The sequence below is a fragment of the Mercenaria mercenaria genome, chromosome 12 (genome assembly GCF_021730395.1).
Source record: "Mercenaria mercenaria strain notata chromosome 12, MADL_Memer_1, whole genome shotgun sequence".
In the NCBI taxonomy this organism is placed as follows: Eukaryota; Metazoa; Mollusca; class Bivalvia; order Venerida; family Veneridae; genus Mercenaria; species Mercenaria mercenaria.
Window position 1 is genome coordinate 24,613,336 of NC_069372.1, and position 6,000 is coordinate 24,619,335.

The window sequence follows — 6,000 nt, forward strand, 5'->3', positions numbered from 1 at the left end:
TTATTAACGGTTCGTACATCCTTCTTGCATACGCGATCACAATAAACAAGAGCACTCGAAAACTTTCTACATTTAGTTAAGTCCAATAATGCAGTTCTAAACACTCTAGCTTAATCCAAGGATTTTACTTACCTTAAATAACGTCCCATACAGAATTATCAGTTTTGTTCAACGTTACTTAACAACACCATTATTCTTATTGAATGTATATCAGCCAGCCGCTACGCCTGTATCAGCGAACTGTAACAGTTCATCTCGCCAAAGCGTTCCATCCACCGGAATTTAGTCAATTATACTTCGATTCTCCGAACCATGCCGCAGTATCGCCAATCAGAATTTGATAACAGCTTATACGGTTAAATCGATAGGAAACAATCGCCTCTCATTTTGTAATTAATAGGTATACCACGGAGGCCTTTATTGCAAGCTGCTGTTTTCCGTAAATACTTCTTTGTGCGTGCAGAACATTATTCTTGCTTCTACAAGAAAAAACAAAGCGGTAATTACAATTTTAACTACTGTCTGTATCTCCGGGGAAGAATCTTCGATGTAATAAAGCTCTTTCTTTAACCTTATATGTAAATAGACAACGAAAACGTGGAATTTTGAAGTAAGGAAAACATTGTGTTGCATTTAAAGCCCTTGTATTATAGAGAATGGCAGTATTGTATTCGTTAAGATTTAAAAGTATTGAAGAGACTGAAAGGAAAGACAAGTGGTTATATTTTCTTAGAATGGAAAAATACCCTACCCATCACTGTATGTATATTGACTGATCGTTATTGTAAAGCACTGAAACTGTTAACACAGAAATGTTGAATGGCAGACTTAAACATGGGATCCCAGGCGCTGTTGTTTAGATCTAAATCATCTGTATTAAGAATATCTAAGCATTTTAGAAGAGACTTGTCTACGCACTTTGCTACCATCAAACATCTTTTGTCAAATCCTGATCAAGTAAACAAAATAACAATATCTCGTTACTTGTTTTAGCTATGCTGAAATTAGTTTGTAGATATATTTAGCACAAATAAAAATTCTATTACTGAATTGCATATGATTTAGGTTCATTCATATACAATATTATTTCAAACATTTCAAACAAACCAATTTAAACAAGGACGTGGATCGAAGAACACGGCCTTCCTAAACCAAAATCCCATAACAGCATAATAATTATGAAACAGTGATTTCTTTTCTACAGTGAAACAAAATTTTGTTGTTACTTAACAGGAAGATAAAAATGTTGGTTTTCTTAAATTGACGTTCTAGAAGTGTGTGGAAGGCGTAACATCATACAAACATACTTTACTCACTCTACCCAAAAGAAACAAAATACAAGCGCAACTTATATATTTACGTGAGTATTTCCTTGTTTTTTAGTTTGCTTTAATTTGTACATTTTTTATACATGTGGAGCTTACAATTTCTTGAACGGAGAGTCGTCAACTACCAACGGCAACTAACTAGAACGTTGCAACGTCGTGTCACAACGCCCACGTTCATACGGAAAAGTCCTTCAAAATGCATGCACATTAAAATGAGTTACGTCTTCAGATCAGCGCTGTGACAAACGCACAAACGCTCTATAGAATAAAATAAATTATATTAAGAGTCCGTAAGAAAGTCTGAATACCCGATTATCATAACTAAGTATCTCAAGTTGTTCTAATAATACAATTTCAAAATTCTGCATACCCTTATCCTGTTCAGTAATGTTTGCGCATTATAAACGAATGAACGAACGCGTATCAGTTTTCAACGTGGCGGCGTCGATTCTCAAGAGCAGAAATACGCCAAATGCTACCGTAACTGTTGTGGCTGTCATTAACAATGAAATGATTGTATTCTTAACGCCGTTAAAACGCAAGTTTTACGTACCTGATCTTCACGCCGTTATAATAAACGCCCCTGCAAAAATGTTGCAGAAGACATTACTCAAGTTTCTTATGAATTAATGTTATATGTTACCTAAATTTAGCATACCAATCTGCCTGAAAATAACATATGAGTAAAAGAAAATTAAAAATAATTTGCTAGCTTTTCTTCTCGATGTTACATTGAAAAAGAGTACCATTCAAAACAGACAAAGATTTTTAAAATAATATTTTCCAAAGAGGTAAATTTATTATGCGTCTGCTCAATAGACGACTGTTGAGAAAGCACGATTGATGTAGTTCAATTCAAGACAATAAAACGAAGTTGTCTTTGTCTTACCAGTACAATTACTTTTTCTATTATTGACGAGTACAAGAAAACGAGCTAAATCGTATGAACAGCGTTGGCATTTCTCATCACTAAAGATCGCTTTGCATTTTGTTCATTATTGAGGTTTAATCATTTTTGCTGATATTTTTTTTTACCAGTTTCTGTTGTCAAAGAAACGTTTATTTAATAATTTTGCTACTAAAGCCAGATATAAATCTAAACAAAGCCATATCGCATCTGAACGTTGCTAACGAAATAATTGCAATTCCTTTTAATTTCTTTTATAAAGCGAAAACATTTCCACTGGAATAGCTGTGAAGACCGTTTTAAAAAAAGTTTAAGCTGTTTATGTTCGTAACACAAAATTACAAATCGATATCATTTTTAAAAGAGCGATAACGTCTAACCGAGACACAATACAGCGTTTGATATGTAAATTCTTTCTATTAAGAGACTGAAGCAGATCTGAGCTATTTTCAAAACATAATACCTTCAGTTACAGATGATCTATAACTGACTTTATAGCAAAAATATTCATAAAAAGAAAACTATAAAGTCTTTCTTGAAATGGTATAAATCAAGTGTTACGCTGTACACCATGAAGGCAGTACAAAAGTAGTTTTTGTCAAATTTTGAAGTTAAAATACACCACATTTTTATGTCTGAATTAAAAATTAACCTTTTCAATATCTCTTAGTTTTATTTTGCCGGTTATTTTTTTCTTCGTTTATCTTTTTTCTTCAAAGAATAGTAGGTAGTTGTGTATTCAGCTATCAATAGGGATTTGCCCGCTTGAAAATACGAGTTCAGTGTTCCTATCATTGTGTTTGTTCACATGTGTTTGCATAACCATGCCACTGACTTCTAATAATTAAGCATTGCCAATAAAAATTGTTAGTGTTAAAAAAAATGTTTTGCTTGATATTGATACATGTGCCGCCCAAATTAGAGCAGAAAGAAACACAATACATTTAGATTGGCGAGATTGACATGACATACTAAAAGGTCATGCATGTGAACCGAAAACAGATCAAACCAAACAGAAGGTCAACGACCCATCGCGTATCAATAAGGAACCCCCTGTAGAATACATAAAACCACTATTTATATTTTAGTGAAAATGTAAATAAACGAGTTGAATAAGTACAATTAATTAGCACATACATAAGTGTCTTGCTTATTTATTGAAATTGATCAGGCAATGAAAGACATATCTGCCTTTATAACACGAGTTATAAATTAACCGAGTGAATACAATTGCGATAAGTTTCTAAATGTGTCGAGAGTAAATTTTCATGTGAATTTTATTCTACATGATAAAAAAGGGCGGACTCTAGATCCAAAAGGAAATTTCGATTTGTGTTTATTTTTCATACACTTTCTGTTCACAAAATCAATAAGCAGTACTTAACTAATATAAAATAACGACCATCAAAAAGAAATATTACTTTCAGTGTAACCACATCCTTACAATGGTCAACCAAGGGCAAATAAGAAACAAAACCCTTTTTTTTATACAAGGAGTGCAACCAAGCAAATAAGAAACAAAACCCTTTCTTTCATACAAGGAGTGCAACCAAGCAAATAAGAAACAAAACCCTTTCTTTCATACAAGGAGTGCAACCAAGCAAATAAGAAACAAAACCCTTTCTTTCATACAAGGAAGGCAACCAAGCAAAATGATATCAGACTCTGTTAAAACCAGTCTGAGGAAATGTGTACCACCCCTCAGGTCCCCTTACATCGGCTGGAACGCAAATCTGAAATACATATACAAGAATATAGAATGGAAAGATTTGCAGTTACAGTTTGTTGAAAGCCGATTCAAATGAGAGGAAAAACATCTATGAATGTTTCATAAACCAAAACTGGTGGCTACTCATTTTTTAAAGAACAGGGTTTTCAATGCGACAACAATGTTATACTTTATTATGCAGTCGACAAAATAAGTTGTGTTACATTTCCACCAATGTTCACAACGTCAAAATAAATGTCGTTGGAAATTCTCATTAACTAAACGTAAACGCTAGATCGCTATGCATTTGTATTTTCTATACGAAATAAAGACCTTTTCGCTTAGTTTTTTTTTTCAATTTCTATTGTTTGACTGTGTGAATGATTTTGCTACAACAGCCAAATATAAATCTAGACATAGATAAATCTCATGTGAATTTAATACATAGTTATAATTGCAATTTATTTTAATTTCTGTTTACAACACACACCTTATCTACTAGAATGGCTGTCGGTCTGTTAATTTTTGTAACACAAAATTATCCAATCAATACCCTTTTTAAAATAGCGGTAAGTTAACTTCTTCAACGTAGACAAAATAAGGCGTTTGATGCCTAAAGTGACTACCCATACATCTATTAAGAGACTGAAGCAACTCTGAGCTGTTTTCAGAACATTTATATAGACATGTATTGAAGGAAGACAATACCGACAGTAAAAGAGTTTTTCAACAATTTATTGTATAGCAAAAAATTCACGGAAAAAAATCAAAAAAAAAATCTGGAAAATGTCAACATTATTATAAATCTCGAAAACCCACTATGTTACCATTTTTGGGAAATTCAATGAACAGTCAATCTTTTCCACTTTTTAAAGTTTTCCTTTTTCTTTCATTTTTTATCAAAGAATAGTAGAAATGTAGATAAAAGGGACATTGTCCACCTGAACAAAAAGCGTTACTCGTTTCTATCACCATGACGGAGTTCACTCAGATGTTTGCATAACAACCCAACTGACTCATAATAATTAAGGCTTGCCAAAAATATATTAGTGTTTAACTTAAAATTGATACATGTAATGCCCAAATTAAAGCAAAGGAAGCGCAATATATCTAACTTGGTAAATAGGATAAAAGGACATAGATGAACACAGAAAGTCAACGAACCATGGTTAATACAAATGACGAGTAACGATTCATTGACATAGCGTAAGGCAAAATCAACTGTTTAAACACTAATGTCAGTATATGATCAAATCTACCACAAGATATAAAACAACAAAGAATGCAATCAAGCAAAATTATCTCAGACTCTGTTTGAATTAGTCTGATGAAATGTGTAACACCCCTCCCTCCCTCTTAGCACAGGCTTAAGCGCAAATATATAATATAAGTACCAGTCTGATGAAGCCGAAGCAAATGAGAAGAAGCAAAACTTCTATAAATGTTTCACAAACGGTGCAGCAAAACTAAATTACCTTCAAACTTTACACCGTCACAGTTGACATCTTTACAGATATTTGCGAAAAGCTTTGTTCAAGTTTATAAGAATTAATGCTTTGTTGTTACACAAATAACATTTGAGTTAAAGAAAAGTAAATAGGATTTGTTAGCACTTTTCTTTGATATTAGATTGAAAGTTCAATTCAGAACCGACTAAGAGATCTCCGGAAATGTTTTCAAAAGAGGTGAAGCCATGATAAGACTGTTATGCAGACGACTGGTGAAAGCATGATTTATGTTGTTCTGTACGAAGACAATAACACGAACTTGTCCCGCCAACGCAATTACTTCTTCTAATACTGATGATGAATAGTACTGATAATAAATACAAGAAAACGAACTTAATCGTATCCAAAGCATTGGCAGTTCTCATTAATTTAAAGGAAATGCTACAGATCGCAGTGCATTTTTATTTTCGCCGTTGAATAAAATGTTTTTCACTGATTTTTTTTTTAAATCAATTTCCGTTGTCAAATGAAAATCTTCGACGATGTTATGAGTTTGTTGCTAAAGGCAGACATGACTCTATATATGACTCAATCTAAACATAAAACAAA

The 6,000-nt window shown here is 32.8% G+C and overlaps 1 long non-coding RNA gene across 1 annotated transcript in view; it reads right to left on the reverse strand.

Moving 5' to 3' along the window:
* LOC123534594 (uncharacterized) overlaps positions 1–388 on the reverse strand; it is a 123,543-nt gene extending 123,155 nt beyond the window's left edge. Inside the window, exon 1 of the long non-coding RNA XR_008366420.1 lies at positions 133–388. This is a non-coding gene — a long non-coding RNA (uncharacterized LOC123534594). The remainder of the gene's footprint in view (positions 1–132) is intronic.
* Positions 389–6,000: the final 5,612 nt, after the last annotated feature.